Here is a 19,753-nt window from a genome sequence, read left to right on the forward strand (position 1 = left end):
GGTGTGGGTGTGTGTTGGTTGATGCATTTTATGGTGGATGTGTTTTGTGCTGCTTGATGGTTTTAGAGTGTATGGTTGTATTTAATACTGGGATTGTGGTCATATGACTGAAGTTATGGATACGAGATGGTTGTATGAATGCAGGAGAAATAAGGTACTTATTGTAACAAATAGGTTGCATCCTGCTACCTATTTGTTACAGTATGGTGGGGAGCAGCCATGTTTTGCTCTGGGTAGACAGTTTTTTTTCTCTAATTCAATGAGCAAAGTGGTACACTGAGCAGTGTGGATGGCATACATTACAGTGCGTGTTATGTGAAATGCATAGTATAACTAGCTAATTTTTTATTTTTTATTTTGTATTTACAGAACCTTATCTAACATTCAACAGTTTTGCCAATTTTTTTTATTTGTTTTCTCTCAGTAAATTAGGTTTGGCTGTGCTGGGCAGAGGCTGAACAATGGGGCCTGGCCTTCAGCTAGGCTCTTTGCATAACAATTGTGGGCAGACAACCCCGACTGTGTCCAACCTTTTGGCATTGCAATACTGGCACTGGCTGCAGAGACCTCCATTGACAGGTAGAAAAAGCCCACTGTGCCTAAGAGGAATGTGGCTGCAAGCCTTGACCTTTGGCCAGGTCTTGCACCCAACCTCCTATAAATCGAGGGCTAAACCCTTTTTCAAACCGTCTCTTTAATGCTAGCACACAAGAAATTACATAAATCACACATGGTTTGCTGCAGGTTTATTTCATAAATGAAATATGCCAACGCGGGTGATCCAAGGGCAGGCAGCAATGAGCAGCCTGAGCTGCCCACCTGCCTGATGCGTTAAACTTCACCGTGGGCCATCTCATTCAGTGATACAATTTTATTTGGGGAGTTTTCTCCCTTAAATACTATGGGCCCCCCACCCAGAATTATTACTCCTGTCTTTTTAGGGGCGGAGCATCAACAGGCAAGCACCCATTTGCTCAGGCCTGAAACCGCCCAAAGGACTAATGGGGTGCCGTCGCTTATATCTCAGGGTTTGCTGTAAAGACTCCTGGGATTAGGCATAGACCACCCCCCCAGCTATGATCCCCTGGGATAGTACCGTTATATGCCAAACTGCCTCTGGATCACCCTGTAACTCAAGGAAACCGTTAATATGCTCAATAGGAAGCCACTTCCGCTGCTGGGACGCTAGATATGGGATAGTGTGGATGACATTGTGTCCAGCGTTGAACAAAAAGGGCCGCAACTGTGTGAGGCGAAATAAGTACCTGGACCCAGCGCACCAGACACCTTAAATGACACGAGAGCACGCTGGAAATGAGTGAATTCACCAGGGGGTCCAGACGGACATGATGGTGAGTGTGCCCAATGCGGCACTAAGGGGCTGCCCTCTTAGGAGGGAACACTGTGTGCACTGTGGGCAGCTGCATAGTGCTGATTTCGGCAACCCTCCCCTGCAAACAATGGTAACTACTTACTTAGTACGTGAGAAATTAAATAAATCACACAGCACATGGTTTGGTGGAAAACAGTTTGCTGCAGGTTTATTTCATAAATGAAATACCCCAACATAGTGGGTTAACTTACGCATGATCCAAGGACAGGCAGCGATGTGTAACCCAAGCTGCCCACTTGCCTGTTGAAATGAAATGAAATGAGGATTTGTAGAGCGCGTTGGCTACCCAGGGGCGTCCCAGCGCTATAGGGAGCTTGAGCTGATTCAGAGAGGCGGGAGGGGGAGGTGGAGTGAGGTTTTAGGCCGAAGTTTTGCTGAATAGCCAGGTTTTGAGAGTTTTCCGGAAGGTGAGGAGGTTAGGTTCGGATCTGATGTGGAGAGGGAGGGAGTTCCAGATCCTAGCTAGATTGTAGGAGAGCGATCGACCACCACATATGGCCTTCCTGATGCGTGGTACTGAGGCGAGGTGGGAGGTCGCGGATCTGAGAGAACGGGTGGGCTGATATGCTTTCACAAGGGGAGAGTTGATGGGGGGGGGGGCCTGTTCCCCAGTAAGAGCGATGTGCAATGCACATGCTCTTAAATTCGATTCTGGCTCTCACCGGGAGCCAGTGAAGGTCTCTCAGTCTGGTTCTTACTGAGGTTCGGCGAGGAATGTTCAGGAGGATTCTTGCCGCACAGTTTTGGATAACCTGGAGTCTGTTGAGTGTGAATTGGGGAGCTCCAAGGTACAGAGCGTTACCACAATCGAGGCGGGAGAGGATCAATCCTTGAACTATAATTCGTCTCGAGTGGAATGGGAGGAGGGGAAGAATTTTTCGAAGCAGTCTCATCAACCCAAAGCAAGTGGCAGCTAGCTTGGAAGCCTGATGGTTGAAGGAGAGGGTGTGGTCAAGCCAGATGCCCAGGCTTTTGATTTGCTCCTTGGGTTGCGGGGGATTGCCTAAACAGAGAGGCCAGATGGGGTCGATGGTTTTTGCGATGTTGTTTCCAAGGAGCATTATCTCTGTTTTATCCCCGTTAAGTTTGAGACAGGAGCCGGACATCCAGGTGGCGACTGCTTCCAGGCATTTGTGTAGGCTGTGATGAGAGTTTAGAGGGGGGTCCAATGATACCACTAGCTGCGTGTCGTCCGCGTAAGAGACGATCTTCACACCAAATGGGCGGACGACATCAGCTAGGGGACGCAGATAGACATTAAAAAGGGTGGGGCTCAGGGAGGAGCCCTGAGGTACTCCACAATTAAGAGGTCTACTGGCAGAGGAGAAGTCCTTCTCAAAAACCCTGAAGGATCTGTCAGTCAGGAAAGATCTCATCCAACTGAGAGCGGTCCCCGACAGTCCTATTCCCTCAAGACGATGGAGTAGGATATTATGATTAACAGTGTCGAAGGCGGCACTTAGGTCGAGTAGGACGATGGCCGTGGATCCACCATCGTCCAGGATCCTTCGTGCCTCCTCCGTCACCGCAATCAGTGCCGTCTCCGTTCCGTGACGGGGCCTAAAGCCGGTCTGGGAGAGATCTAGGATGTTATTGATTTCTAGGAAGTCCGTGAGAACGGAGTTGACATGCTTCTCAAGGAGTTTGCTGAGCCATGGTAAGAGGGAGATGGGGCGGTAGTTAGCCGGGTTGGATTGGTCAAGATTAGGTTTTTTTTAACAGGGCTCTGACCATTGCTCTTTTCCATAAAAGAGGGACGATCCCAGTTTGGAGAGAGGAATTGAGTAGGTCTAAGATGGTGGGCGAGATCAGATGAGTGATCTGGGTGAGAGTACTCTGGGGTGCTGGGTCAGTGGGTGATCCAGATTTAACCTGTCCCATAAGTTTCTCCAACTTGGTAAGGTCTAAAGGGGGAAAGCTGTTGAGATCGTGGGAAGGGACTGTCATACACCTGTGTTGGTGAGATCTGTGGGTAGAGTGACGGGGTGGGGAAAAAAGAGTTAATGGTTTCTATTTTCTGGTGGAAGAACTCAGCTATTTCCTCACAGTGGGTCTGAGTGTTGTTATGGTGCTTCGATGGTTCTGAAAGTTGCAGCAGGGTTTTGGCTATTTGATAGATCTCTTTCGGTTTAGAAGCTGCATTCTCGATCTTGAGTTCGAAGTATTTAGCCTGAGCTAGATGAATTTCCATTTTGTAGTTTTTAATTGCTGTTCTGTAGCTAGTTTTGTGTGATGGGAGGTAACTGAGGCGCCATTTCCTCTCCAGTCATTTACATACACGTTTAGCCTCTCGTAGTTCATTTGTGTACCACGGGGCTGTAGGATTGCCCCGCTTGGGGTGGGAGTTTTTTAGCGGTAAAACTGTATCAAGGGAGCAGGTGATCCATAGGTTATAGGTATCATTGTCTTGGGTGGGGATGGATGTGGTAGTGGGTTTGGTACCTTGTAGGAAATCCTCCCACTCAGATAAGTGGAGTTTAGACCAATTTTGTGATCGTTGTGCCATCGGGGGTTTGGGGGGGGGGGGGGGGTGAGCGGGCAGGGTCCAGGTGAGCGGGATGAGGAAGTGGTCGGACCAGAGAAGGGGAGACGAGTTTCCGATGTGAAAGTTATTACAGTTGCTGAAGACAGGGTCCAGAAGATGACCCTTTAGGTGGGTGGGCCCAGTGACACGTTGGTGTAGTTTAAGGGCGCTTAAGCCTAAGGATAGTTCCCTTGCTATAGAGTCATTTGGGTCATCCAAATGGATGTTAAGGTCACCCAGAATTGTGAAATTGGCAGCGCCAACTGCAAGATTTGCCGCTATGGAGGTGAGATCTGTTAAAAACTGCTTTTGTGGTCCAGGAGGACGATATATAAGCATACCTGAAAAGGTATGTGTGGCACTTAATTTTATGAAAAAGGGAAGGCATTCGCAGTCAGGGAAGTCTACAGGGGTACTGGTGACGATATAGTCTGATTTATAGATTATAGCTAGACCACCGCCGATGCCCTTTTTTCGGTCGAGGCGGAGTATTTGGTAGCCAGGTGGAAGTGCTTGTACCAGGTCAGGTTCTGAGTGTTCCTGTAACCAGGTCTCTGTCGCAAAAAAGACGTCTGGGCTTCTCTCTTCTAATAATAGAGAGATTTCCGCAGAGTGTTTAGGGAGTGAACGACAGTTAAGCAGCAGCATAGAGAATGATGTGGGATTCTTTATACCATGAGAGAAACAAAAAACGCACTGATTACAGGCGGAGTGTTGGGTAGAGGGGTCCCATGTGTGTAGACTGGATAGCCCAACTGTTTGGTTTAGTTGGCGCAGGGACTGCGGGTGATAGGTTATGGGATGGCATGATGATTGGCCAGGGGGAGCGGCCCCTGGTCCCGGTCTGTCGCGGACGGGCGCAGACGGGTTTGCCTTCGGCGCGCAAACGCCGCGCCCGCTGCGCGACCGGGGGATGCACATGATTTATACTGTGCTAATGGATGAGGACCGGGGGCGTGGCCTAAAAAGGGGGCGTGGCCTCCGCTCGTGGCGCGAGCAGTGTTGATCGCTTTGCGTGCTGTGTTATACCAAACTTTGAAAAGCACCGCCAACAAATTTGGATCTCCACCATATGTGCTTGATAAAGTCTATAAACAAGAATGTTTCAAATGAAAGACGCTGTATCCGTGATTGCAAAAAAGTTCAAAGTTCCTTTAATGATCCATTTGAGGTACCAGCCAACGCGTTTCGTTCCGTCAAGCGGAACTTCTTCAGGGCGCAATAAATGTCATCAGCCGTATATATATTCCAAATCAGAGTATCGAAATGGGATACGAGTCTGTTCCCTCAATGTGGGTAAATGGAAAACGAGGTAGGTCCAAGATCAAGAATTTTTTGATTTTTTCTTTTCGATTTTTCAAACGGACTATTTCTTGCCAACTATTTCATAATATCTATTGAAGATATGATGTTCACCTTGCGATTTCGAAGGGTATATTTCTTGGAAAGTATTCCTATGTCTTCATCTTAATTTTCGATATACTTGGTGATTTCCTGTAAGGCACTAACCTTAGATAATGTAACGTGCACGTCCTGCACCGTTACGTGGTCAGACTTCTAAATCTTCAGTTGACTCACAATTTCCAATCACTTAAAGGCAGTAACCTGTCAGGGTCAGATTATAGAACCCCCAGTTGGCGTCTCGATAGTCCGCGCGCCAAATCTTTTCCGGGAAGAGTTACCAGCTTTGCGTGCTGTGTCAGCGCTGGTTCCGCTGTCTCTAGCAGCCAAGTTCCGACAAGTAAGTATTTAAAAACAACTATTTACACACGTTAATCTGTGACAATTAAAGTTTTAAAAAAGTGACTTGGCTCCCGGCTTTCCGCCTCAGGAGTGCAGCTCAGAGCTTCTGCTTGGCGCCCTTTACTCGGCGTCTAGAAGTAAGCTTCGGCGGGGGGCGTGGCCTCTGCTCGTGGCGCGAGCAGTGTTTGTTGCTTTGCGTGCTGTGTCAGCGCTGGTTCCGCTGTCTCTAGCAGCCAAGTTCCGACAAGTAAGTATTTAAAAACAACTATTTACACACGTTAATCTGTGACAATTAAAGTTTTAAAAAAGTGACTTGGCTTTCCGCCTCAGGAGTGCAGCTCAGAGCTTCTCGAGCCAAATGACAACATGGGCCAACCCATATCCTGCTACAATCAATTTAATTTGGGAAGTTGTCTCCCTTAAATACCATGGACCACCCTTCCAGAATTATTACTTATGCCTTTTTAGGGGCGGAGCATCACCAGGCAAGCCCCCGGTTGCTCAGGCTTGCAACCGCCTAAGGGACTTAAGGGGCGCCGTCGCTTGCATCCCAGGGTCCTGCCGTAAAGACACCTGGGGTTTTGCTGTGCTCCCTGAGATGCTACCCTTATGTACCAAACTGCCTCCGGATCACCCTGTAACTCTGCCAACGCCTTGGATGTGGCCACCGTCACATCCAGGGTGCCCCCACCATGGTAGGCTCCCTAGTTACCTCCAACTCATAGTTACCAGTGCCTCTTGCAGGTCCAAGAGAATAAGTGCATATCAACCTCTGGCAGATGTACTACATCCTTGTCAAAGTACCCCGTAGTGCCTACATTGATTAGGCCTTATGAATCCAAAGCCCCTCTGCTCGGTGAACTTGTGCACGGCACTATTTACCCTTCTGCGAGAATGTTCAATGAACTCCCCAGACCTGGCTCCATACCATACCCTGCGCGGGAATATCTCAGACCACCACAACTCTCAGTGCCCCATGAATTTGATGATCTCACCCATGGTAGAGTTCATTGCCTTGGTTAGCATGCAGCGCCCCAGGGAGGTGAGGTCATTGCCCCCAAGGTGAATTACCAAAATGTGAGGTGGGGACCGGCCCCAGCTTATCCCTGCTGCAGCCTTGTGAACAAACTGCACCAATGCATGCTGCGGAAACCCAGCCATGCTATCCGCATGAGGATGAAAACAGAAAACTGCTACTACAAAGGGGTTATAACCATGTGTGAACGTTACCACAAAGCATGCCTTTACCACACATATCCCTTTACTACTCATGCCTTTACAATTAATTTCATGTCAAGACCGGAGGCTAGTATTATGTATATATCTTTTATTGCCAGCTCCTTACAGCACTTCAAAGCAAACATCACCAACACCAAAATTCCAGAACTAGAATAACTCTTAAACTTATATACCACTCCTCACAGCAGCCATCTTCTTCTTTTATCTACTGCTCCTTGACAGATAAGTACTGTGTAGTTTTTTTTTTAGACGATAACCTTTTTTAAAAGGAATACATTTTAATACTTTTGTTGGTTAAAAGTCTTCATGTATTGGGGATGCTTCATTAAGGAAGTTGGTAAAGGAGGAAGTAAGGACCTCTGTTAAGGAGGCGTTTGAGAGTGTTTTCAGAAGAAAAAGGAAGTCAGTAGAATTTGATGAGGATGAATTGGTCTTTGGGTGAAGGTGAAGGAGGTAAGGACAGAGTTTACATTAAAAGGAGAAGGAGGACCAAACATGTTGAGGTTGGTGTCAGATTTATGCCTAATGTGAAAAGTGAGCCTAACCCCACAAGTGTTGAAGGTGTCCAATGCGGCACAAAAGATGGTGTCCAATGCGGCACAAAAGAGAATAAGGATGCTCATGAAGATGAATATGGTCAGGACTTGGTCAGGACTTGGGGGATAATATTGATTAATTCATTAGGGACATCTATGCTGATGACGGATGGGACATGGATGTAGACAAAATTGAAAAAGTTAGAAAGGAAAGGAGTATCATTAAGGATCCACAAGGAGAGGATATATTCAACCCTGAGATAAGGCATCCAAGAAGTGCCGACTGGTGGCCACTTCGACATATGGCAGCATTCTTGAAACTATGGGTCAGGAGACCATTAGAGAAGGAGGCAAGGGCTGTAATGAGGGCAGAATGCTCTTGGATTGTTGTAGAGAATAAGACTTATGTAACACCAGATTTGAATTTTGATTTACTGTTCTAGATGGGTCGCGATCTGAGGAAAGGATTAGATAAGGCACTTAAAGAGTGTCAGAATCAGTTGTTGGATATATTGAGGCCATTAGCCAGGATCTTGAACATGGCTGAAGAAGCAAAGATGAAATATGTGCAGGTGGATAACGAGTTGCTGCGAGTATGGTCGCAGAGAGCAGTTTGTTTCCTCAAAAACGCGAATGCAGCAATTATGGCTGAGAGGTGTAAAGCAATATTGATGAGAATACGCCTTAAGTTGGGGAATTTTGCCAATAAGAGTCTTTGGAAGACCCTAAGGGTTATTTGTTTGGAGAAGGCTTGGTGAAGGGGGTAGGGAAATATGTATCTACCTTCGCAAATTTAGATAAGGCTCAATCATCATTAAGAAGAGTGTTTGGGACCCGGGTTTTTGGACGGGCCGGCGTAAAGGGACGTTTCCCTGGCTGATCATTTACAAGGTCCCAGTACCAGTACCAGGGTTGTGGTGCATTCAAGGGTTTTCAGTCCGCCACTGGGTTTTATCCGAGAGAGGAAGAACAGGCAGGATGTGCAAGACCAGAGAAAGGGCACAGTTTGCACAAGGAATTCGGGGTGAGTATCAAGACAGATTTTAATCTACCCCAAAAAAGGGTAAAGGGAAGCTTAAGGTAGTTTGTGAACAATTGGAAGATTATAATGGGAATCTGTGGGCACAGCTCACAGTGCAAGGATATGTTTTATTTAGAGTTCAGAAAAGAATCAACACAGATGAGGGAGCTAAAGACAAATTGTCTTTCAAGAAGATTTACATAATTTAGTGAAAGCAGAGGTGCAAGAGATGTTAGAGAAAGGGGCAATAGAGAGAGTACCAGAGGAAGGTCGGGTTTTTGGAAGTACAATCTTTTTGGTCAGGAAGAAGGACAAGGCCTGGCGGCCTGTGATAAGTTTGAGAGCATAGAATCAATATCTCGTTTACAGGCATTTCAAGATGGATGGGATACATCTGTTAAGAAATATTTTGTAAAAGAACGATTGGGAGGTGAAATTGGACTTGAAGGATGCATACTTGCAATTCAGATTGTGAAAGAGAGTCGCAAATTCTTTCAGTTCAGGTGGTTTGGAGTGCTGTATCTGTTTGCATGCCTACCTTTTGGCCTGGCGTCGGTGCCCGTTGTTTGACAAAGGTTCTGAGACCAGTGGCAAAGTTTCTCAGGGAGAGAGGTATACGGATGATCATGTATCTCAACGATTTTTTAATAATGTTGCAGAGTCGGGAGGATTTGAAAGAGGAACTTCATTTTGCTGTATGTCTGTAAGAAGGATGGTTTTTCTGATCAGCAGAGAAAAGTCAGTTTTGGAGCCCAGCCAGTGTATGGAGTTTTTGAGTTTCTTGGTGAACACGAAGGAGACGACTTTCAGTTTACCAGAAAAGAAGGTGGTAAAGATAAATTCAGAAGTGAAGTGTATGCTGCAAAAGTAAAATGTTACTTTAAGGGCTCTGGCAAGAGTGATTGGTTTGTTTCTTCTTCCATTCAGGCGGTTTTTCCAAGACCGCTGCATTACAGAGCTTTACAAAGATTAAAGGCAGTAGATTTAAGGAAAGGATTGTGATATGCAGATCAGATTTTTCTAATAGCGGAGGCCCAAGAAGATTTAATGTGGAGGCATACCAATCTGGAGGCTTGGAATGACCTTGTGATATTTGGAGTATGTCCAGATTTTGTGTTGGAAACCGATGCGAGTCTCTTTGGATGGGGGGCTTGTTTGGAGCATCAAGAGACTAGTGGCAGATGGACTTGGTAGGAAACTTCAGTACATATAAATGGATTGGAAATAAAAGCAGGACTTTTTTGCTTTGCAAAGTCTTGGGAGAAAGTTGATGAACTTCAATGTTTTGCTGAAAATGGACAATGTATCAGCATTACGGTATATGAACCAATTAGGAGGAAGCAAGTCGAAAAATATGATTCAGATTGCGAAACAGATTTGGAGTTATTGTCTGGAGCAAAAGATTGGGTTACAAGCAGAGTATTTCCCTGGACAGGACAATTTAGTGGTAGACTGGAATTCGAGACAGCTCAGGGATTACAGGGATTGGAAGTTGGATGCTCTGATCTTTCAGAGAATATTTCATGTTTGGGGGCCTCTGGAGGGGAATTTCTCTGCATCAAGGCTGATGTTCCAGTTAACTCGTTATTACAGTTGGAGGCCAGATCCTCTAGCAGAGGAGTTGGATGCTTTTCAGAAGGATTGGAGAATGGTACAGGGTATGCTTTTCCTCTATTTGCAATGATACAGAGAGTATTGATGGTGAGAAAGATGAGATGTCAGGTAGTTCTTGTGATGTCTTTTTGAGCGGGTCAAACGTGGTTTCCAGGGGTGTTGGAACTGGCAGTAGAGCAACCGTTTTTCATTCCGGTGTCAAAGGATGTGCTTTTAGGGCCAGAAGGAGATATACATCCTTTGGCAGTGGAACGGGCTTTGAGCCTTCTTGGTTGGAGGATTTCAGGGGAGGAGTAAAGTTTGCTGGACTTTCTCAGCAGGCTCAGGAGTTACTCCGGGCACCAGGTACAAGGAAGAGATATGTTGGTGCATGGAAGAAATGGATGTGTTGGTGCTTGGAAAGGGGTTTGGATCTTGTGGAAGCATCTGCCCTAGAGCTTTCAAATTCTTTTGGTAGTATTGTTTGAAAGGGGTTTGAGTTACAGAACTATAAATTGTGATAGGTCTGCAGTTGCAGCAGGTCATAGTTTGGTAGGAGGTTGCTCAGTAGGAAGAGATCTTTTGGTTTGTAGAGTGATGAAGGGTATTAAGTTGCAGAGGACTCCTAGGTCTAGATACAGTTGTATGTGGGATGTGGGATGTAGGTTTACGTAGGTAAAACAGAAATTCTCTTGGAACAACTACTTTAAAGAAACCTTATACTCAAACCATTGATATGCACCTATCAGTCTTACACATTCCACACACACACACACACATATATATATATCGAGATATTCAACAACACATATAGTTTATCTCTATGAAAATTTCTTTTATTTATACTCATAAAAAAATTCAGAAAAAATTGCAGCGCAGTACAATATCACTAGCATGTTTACACAAATTAATATCACAAATAGAAACAATATATTAAACTTTTTGAGAGACAATGTGTTATATCTTGTAACATTATTTTTCATTTCCCTTTTTATTGTGTTGCCCTTTTAAACTGGAATGTGTATTCTTTGATCTGTGGTACTGACTCTGCAGTTGTGTGACATCACGGTCAGAATGTGCTGATGGTCATACAGATCTTCATTTCAGCCTGGACAGATGTACTGTGCTTTTCTTCATTAAACTGAATCCTGTTTTACAAATTTATCTGGATTTATTTGGACTATTACACAAAAGTCATGTGAAACATTAAAAACATAATTGAACCGGTTATCCCAATAGGAATCAATCAAAGATGAAAGGATGTCCACTATTCAATAGTTAAGTGGGACCACGAAAGTTTCTTGGGTACAACTCTCAACCAATAGGGCGGCAACACGTTTCGGTGGTAATTAGACCGTTTATGCGACCACCTTCTTGAGGACGATTAATAAGTAATCTCTCCTATAGTTGTCATGAATTCATTACACCTATTTAAAAACACACACAATATTACAAAAAAGAAAATAATTTTTATTAAAAAAGTTCTTTTAAACAAAGGGAGCATTTTTTCATCATAGTGATAAGTGTCTGAGCATAGCTTCATTCCATGCCCTTACAGATTTAAACAAGATCATTCCTAATATTACAGTACAATTATCTATTCAAATCATCTAACAATTGTTTGAGGGTCCAAACGATTATTTAACCAAATTACATATCGTACTCACACTCATTCTAATCTCATCATGCCATTCTCATATTTACTCATTTTTACTCATTTATTGGGGTGTTGAAGAAATTATATCTCCACCCCAGAGTCATGCATATATGCGCGTATTGCATGATATCATATTCTCAGGAAGGAAATCTGGTTATGAATAATTTACCTAAGTATCCTTTCTGATTCTTTAGAGTAACGAATGTTAACATTTACTTTTTCTCAGAGCGCTGGTATCCTAAGCTCTTCTGTACATAGGAATCATGATTCTTTTAAATAATGACAGGCAATATATATTTCTCTCCTGCTCTGCATATTCTCCAGACTCATAGTTCTACAACAGGTTATTAAATTTAACCTACCTCGTTCGAAAATGATCAGAGCCCCAGGTTCTAAAGTCCCCAAATCTTCATTTAATTCTCGAATAGAGTGTGCAACATCGGGGGAACTTCTATACTTCCATATATTTGTTCATGGAATCCTTAATGAAAATGAAAAAGTGTGGTGTCTTTAGTATATCTCTTTGAATTTTAATTTTGAATATTAAAAACATCTCCTAGTGATGCTTAATCCAGTCAACCACATGGGCATCTCTTTGTGTCAATCTGAAATAGTATGGGGTATATACTGAATACAGTGTTGATAAAAACTCTGTTATACACTCATCCCAATTGTCTGACTCCCTCATCCTCTAGTTGCGTTAATCTACATATCGATCGCTGTGAATAAGGGCCTTTTCTCACCTCGTCTCCATTTTTGTTTACGGAGAGAGAAAGAGGCAAACTAAAAAGTGTAGATCGCAAATGTTTATATGTTTAAAACGGGTAACTAAAGTTTATATAGTTATGGATACATAATGGATGTAGGTTTACTTCTTTGTTTATTTGAATGTTGGCTAGTGATAAGTTTTTGAGCTTGAAACAGTTCCTAGGGAAGATTGCAGCTTTGTTGTGTTAGATCTTTTTCAGAAGGGTTTCAGATGTAAGAGCCTTGGAGGTTGGCAGTAGGTTTTATAATCCGGATGGAGTAATTTTTTAGATCACTTTGAGGACAAAGACTATGTCTTCTTCTATGTTCCACCCAAAGTTTGATAATCTGCCTAAATTGTGAATGGTGAGATGTATGAGAGAATACGAGAGCAGAATGTAAGGGGCGTAGATAGTCAGTTGTTGATTTCATATCTAAAACCTTACAAGCTAGTAAGTTCGGCAACAATTGCCCTTTGGGTGAGGAGTTGTATGCTTGAAGTGGGTGTTGATTTGCAGAAACATGGGGCACATTCAGTGAGAGGGGCAATAGCAAGTAAAGTGGTGGTAGAGATTTTACAAGTGGATGACTGGTCAAATGCTGATGTGTTTGTGAAGTATTATTTAAAGCCAATGGAACGTGTATTGTCTATGGTATTATCACAGCTTTGAACATGCATAATGCTAGCCTCTGGTCTTCACATGAAATGTAGATTCTCCAAGTAGGTGTAGAGAGAATCTGGATTTTGAGAATGCCACAGGGGCTAGCATTGCCCCTCCCTCCCTCCCTCCCTCCCTCCCTCCCTCCCTCCCAGGTGAGTATTTAGGAAGAGGGGATATATAGCAAGTAGACTATGTTCTTGAGTAAATGGAAGTTGAATAGTATGTAATGTTAGAAGAACATTTTATAATTTATCATGTAATGTTTCATTTCAGATGCCCAATAGGGGAAGAAAGGAAAAGGGGGAGACTGCTTTGTTTGTTCATTATCAAGACGATTTGAGTTATGGGAGCGGAGCAGCTTAAAAGAGGAAGATGGCTGCTGTGAGGAGAGTTACATAGGCTTAAGAGACATTCAAGGTCTACAATTTTGGTGTTGGTGATGTTTGCTCTGAAGTGCTGGAAGGAACTGGCAATAAAAGATATATGCATAATGCTAGCCTCTATGTCTTTAATAAAATCCAGAATCTCTCTTCACATACTAGGAGAATCTACATTTCGTTCGAACCACTAGAATAATAAAGACATATGCGTGGTAAAGGATTAGACATATGAGTGGTAAATGCAAGTACAGGTAATGCTAACCTGATATATAGTAACGGTCCAGAAGATCTCCTTGATGTCTGCCGAAAGTCTGTGTTCGATTCAGAAAAGGGGGTGGTGATGAACAGAGTGTCTGAATTAAGCAGACCACTCTTACCCAGTCCAAAGATCAGGGCTTGATCCATCACCGTTATTTAGCTCACTGCCCCATCCCAGCTCAGAACCTGGCTATATGCAAATTAGTCTGTCCCTGGCCCAGTGCATCATGGGAACAGGGCAGACCAAACTACCAAGCCAATTCTTATACGGTGATGGATCAAGCCCTTATCTTTGGACTGGGTAAGAGTGGTCTGCTTAATTCAAGCACTCTGTTCATCACCACCCCCTTTTCTGAAAGTCTTTGTTCAGTCTGACGCCTTCCCCAGCAACCTCATCAACGGGGTGAAACTCAGGATGCTATTGACTTAAGGAACATAACTGTCACCAACTTGCCAGTAAAATCAGGACGATATTACTTTAAATGAGAACAGACCTCTTTAACACCACTTCTTCCGCCGATGTGAGGGGTGCAGCCTGCTACATTACGCGTGTGATGTGCCTCGCTTTCAGATGCTGTGATTGTGGGCCAGTACACTAGCCAAGGAGGGCTAGGCCGGTAGAAGATAAGCGCTGGGTGGGCAGTAGAGAAAAGCCATCTATGCAGTTTGTGACACAGTTTTGGACAGAAAGGGAGAGAAGTGAGCTGTAAGGGAGAGTAGAAAGATGCTATCCTATTGCTTCTGACATAGCACTAGGCACAAAGGGCGCTGGCTGGGTGAGAAATAAAAGGGAGCTGTATATGGCGCTAATGACTAAGTAGTGTGCTACATCCATTACTCTGCTTTGCCTACTTCACTCTGCAGCCTAACCCAGTCATTACTACTCATGCCAAATTTGGAGCACGTCTATGCCAGTAGCAATCATGCCTGTACAACGAACATTTTGTGGTAAAGGTGTGGAAGCAAAGTAACTATATTGCAAGCCTGAAAAGGTCTTACTTACCTTGCATTGTAGGATCCACGGTGTGGTATCTAGACATACCACCCTGAGTAGCCCATGCAATCCAAAAGTAAGGCAAATGTAATCAAAAGTAATTTCTATCTAATTTAAACAGTTTTCAAAGCATATATAAACCTGTAACGATTACAAATCCAGTCCCAATTGCATTCCTGTATAAAGTTTTACAATTACAAGTACATTTTACCTACCTGTACCAACTCCTGCTTGGGTCTAGAAATAAAACATGAGTATACCTTTTTTATGCTTCCCCAATTGGTCTGGATTCTGTCTCTGAGTGTGTGTACTCTGTCCTTTATGCAGTGGATATAATAAATGCTTAACACACCCTCCTGATGGTACTATCTGCTCGCCCACACTATCACAATGAGAGCTGTTAGTACTTATCTAATTTAGCCTCTGCTATACCTCTGGGGACTCCATGGACTCTGCACACACTGTACCTTATTTTGGTATAGTATATACAGAGCCACTTCCTACAGTTGTAAAAAAGTTGTAAATGCATGCATGGTAATGACACATGTATGTATTTACGGCGCAGTAAAGGCAGGACAGGTAATTGTGTGCCTGGATCTGTCATAAAACCGGTGAAACCGTGCCTCCAGGTCCTGACCTTTGACCATGTTGCCACCCTAGGGATGAATGTGTATCCGATCACCCACACATTGAACCATAGCGAAATAAAGAAATGCTCATTTTGTACATACAGTTTTAATTAGTTGCACCACTTCATAAACATTAACAGCAAGAAATTGCGCCTTGCCGGTTACAAATAATCATCAGACAAGCCATTCGGAAGGGCACCCCACGAAACCCCTTCCCCTTTGTGAATGTTTATAGAACTTTTTATGAGTAGAAAGTTGTCCTTGAGACCACTGCCTACTAATTAAAAAAAAAAGATTTGTATGAGTTTTTTTTTTTTTTTTAAACCATCCTGTTTTCTATTAAGAAAAATGGGCCACGTTTAAGAAAAATCATAAAGATTGCTTTAAAACCAATCACAGACATGGTGGTGTGCTTACACCAGCTGACCACCATGCTGCTGATTGTAGCCAATTGTAGTGGGTCACAATTTACGACCTACCTCATGCATAATAATGCGGTAGGTCGAATTGTGGCCCACTAACCTATCGGTGTTTTGAGAATTAATTTATTAATACATAGGTCGGTTCTCTAAGAACCACTGGATTTGTTAGAAGTCGATGCGCAAATTACAACCACTTCTATCAAATCCATTCATCATTCCCAAAATGGGGCACTGTTCTTGGATTAACATCAGAGTCATCTTTCTTTGCCCCAGAGCATTTTAAGTATGCCATTAAACCAGAGAAAAACATCAGTAAATCCGATGACCTGAGCCTTTCTTATTTATAGAGCATTAAATGAAACCTTACTCACCCTCCTAAACAACCCCTCTATTCATGACCAGCAGTATTCTGAAACAATCTGCAAGCTGCATTATGAGGTGGGGGAAATCTTTTCAGTCCTCAATATCGGGGTCTTCTTTTGTGGTCCTGGCAACACTTACCACTAGTAAATATACATCATAAAGAAAAATACGTAAAATAAAAAGTGCCAGATTGATGTGTAAACTCACTATCGACCACATTGTTCAGCACAAGCCTAAGGTTATATGTGGCCAAGCAAGAAACAATCTAATTGGAAGACTAGGGCAGAAGAGCTGGGAATCTGACAGACTGTGAGTTCTGTTGTATTTCGTATGCATGCATTCTTCGCAAACAGTCCTGTGACATCACTGGCTCTTCATGGCAACCCTTTGTTTACCTAGAAATATGGAATGTTAATACATAGCAGGATATTCTATTTTACAACAGCACAGTTTGTTCGCTACCTTTTTTTCTGTAGATGTTGCAGATCCCTTGGATGTATGAGTCTAGTTGGTGTAAGAGGGCAGACACAGCTAGGATACATAAACAACTCCCTAGAGAATGTTTGTTCCAGAAGGTGAGTGTTAAAACGAAGTAATGGGGTAGACATCTCTTGTAGGTGGTTTAAGTAGGTTTAATCAGGTAGAAGTCAGCAGGTAAATAGTTACAAGAAGATCCTTAGTAAATCAGGTAGTCTCTGGAAATGCCCAGGTTAAGCCCAGGTAAAACCCATGTAAGTCCATGTAAGCCCCACCAGGAGCAAGGTCCTCTCTGCTCAGCCCATTTCTCCAACTGATCTTGCCACATACAAAGCCACCCTAACATTCTACATGACATCATAGCAGGTTGATCAGGCAGAGAGAGAACTAAAGAGGAGAGACATGAATATGGCAATAAGTACATTATAACACATCCCCCTCCTTAATTACTGAACAAACAATGGAAGCGAAGAAGCACATTATAACACATCCCCTTCCTTAATAACTGAACAAACGAAGGAAGTGAAGAAATAGAGAATGTATTAACATATTGAACTAAAACATTCCTTAACCATACTAAAGAAAAGGAGAAGAAGAGAATGCATTAATAAATGCAACAAGAGGAAGAAGAGAGAATGAACTAATTAAAAACAAAAGGAGAAGAAGAGAATTGCATTATTAATTGCAACAGCCTCATCTCTCCCTATGTATAGTGATCATAAGTACAAAGAGAAATGCCTAGGTGGAAATCGCATTTCCAACAGAAAGAAGAAGACACAGTATCAAATTAATACAATACCTCCTTCTCCCTGAAATGATCAAAAACAAACGAAATACAAAGCAAGAAAAACCATCCTAAAAACCAATAATTCAAAACCCCACTCAAAACTTAGTGTGCCATTACACAAAAACTGCAATAAAACAATATAAGCACAATGTTAAAACCGGATAAACTGGGGCAAAACAGGGATCTGTAACCCTTAACTGCACAAAATCCCATAATAAAGGTAACAAGTGTGTACTCGTCACACACAGACTGTGTATCCAAATATCATAACCTGAAATAACAAAACCTAGGGTAATCCTTAACTTATGTGTGAAGAAGACACACACAGCATGTACATGTTAATTAAAAACCAAGGGTAACTTAAAGCCAAAGACACTCTCGTATAACTGTGGGCAAGCTTAAACCCATTATACACACACGAAAAAAAAAAATTTTGTAAACTCTTACTCAATTGTCAAAAATCCTAGTCAAAATTGACCAACATTTAAAATTCAGAAAAAACTAAGCACAAACGTGCAGACAAAACATTCCTGCAACACACACTAGAATACAAAATCAAGGGAACAACCGCATATCAATAAAAACAAAATATGGATCACTTAGACCCACTTATATAACCCCGGAAAATTACAAAACATATGACACCCACGCACAACCGTAAGAAGGGACACACCACACATAGTCAAGGAAAAAAAAAAACACTAATACTCATTAACACCATCCCAGAGAACAAGAGACAATATTACAAATGACCAGCAACGATAAAAATGTCTCAAGCTCCGGTGAGTTGTTTCAAGTAAAGTATGTTGTAAATACAGGAAGATTCGCGACGTCTTCCGCAAAACAACATTATTCAGACAAAACACATTTAAAAGTTACACACAAATTAATGACAGTAACATGCCCCCTATACACAGTTGTGAATATGCAATTTTAAAACAAAGTAATTTTAACAAAACAAACTAAAACAAATAACGTGGTCACCGTAGTCTAAGATGAGCGATGCCTCACCCGAAAGTCCAGTCAGCAAAACAGGAAGTCAAATTGATGGAAGTCTAATTCAAATTTCATTCATCCAAAATCCAAATATAGTAGGTTAAATCCAGTGTAAGTAGAGAATTGCGTCACAAACAGTACCTCCAGCTCGAGATCTCTCATCTTGTAATTCAAAGCAGTGACACTGGATATGATCAACAATATGATCTTCAATCTTCCATGGTAAACATCGTGGTTCTCTGCATATATAAAGGAATCCATCCCAATGTGCCAAAATGTCCGCTGCAGCGTCGTCCAGCGTCTATTTCTAATGGAAATAGGCCACACCACATAGGAAACCTTCACCAATACTATACAGGATTCCAAAGACGTCATCAAACAAGATGTGCAGGCGAAGTGGAAGGAGCTCCTGAGACCAACCGTCACCGCTTAGACAAACAGTGAGTTGGCAGACATTAAATGATATGCAGGCTCAATTTTAAAATATTAAGTTTCTTCCACAGTCAAAGACGCTGTGAGCATAGGATCCTATCTGTTCACTGGCAATATTTTTTAATAAAATAGAGTAGCGTTTCTTTTATTGCCAGGACGCGTTGCACAACAGAAGTCTAAAGTCTTTTGTTAAATTAGGCAAACCTCACAATGACGCAGATGTTTAGCTCGAGCATCGAACACATAAATTAATTCCTTGTCCATATGTTTTTGACCATTAGGTGGCAGCAATAACACAGAAATGAGTCCGTAAATGTAAGGAATTTGCTGAAATCTTAAACATTTATAACGATGCGATTACACTGAAAACGATTGAAGATTTCTAAGTCAGACAACATCTGCTGGGTTTAACTCTTTCTGCACACGATGTTTTCACTCAGCCACAAAGATCAGCTTTTCTTAGATTAATGAACATCAGTAAAAGTCACACAATGTTGTGCGGAATTAGACTATGGGTTCGCAGGCTGTCCAATTACATAAGGGAATACTCTGCCCAGTTCAGGAAAATCAATTAGTCAATTCACTCATTTGGGGAACACTCACCCTATCTCAACAAGCACTGGCACATCCACGTTGGGGCCGACCGATCTTTGGTCACTGGTGGGGCAATTGGAGAGCCAGTTTGCTTTTACTTCATGCGTTACTTCTTTTTCAATGTTTCTTTAGTTCCAGGAGTTTCAGCTTCTTTTTCTTTGCGATTCCTCAGTTCCATATATTCAAACCCAGTCAATGTAGACCACGTAGGTTGTCCTCGTCGCCAGTGTTATTATGAAGTAATGGGGTTGACATCTCTTGTAGGTGGTTTAAGTAGGTTTAATCAGGTAGAAGTCAGCAGGTAAA

This window comes from Lissotriton helveticus, chromosome 1_2 (assembly GCF_964261635.1).
Source record: "Lissotriton helveticus chromosome 1_2, aLisHel1.1, whole genome shotgun sequence".
Lineage (NCBI taxonomy): Eukaryota > Metazoa > Chordata > Amphibia > Caudata > Salamandridae > Lissotriton > Lissotriton helveticus.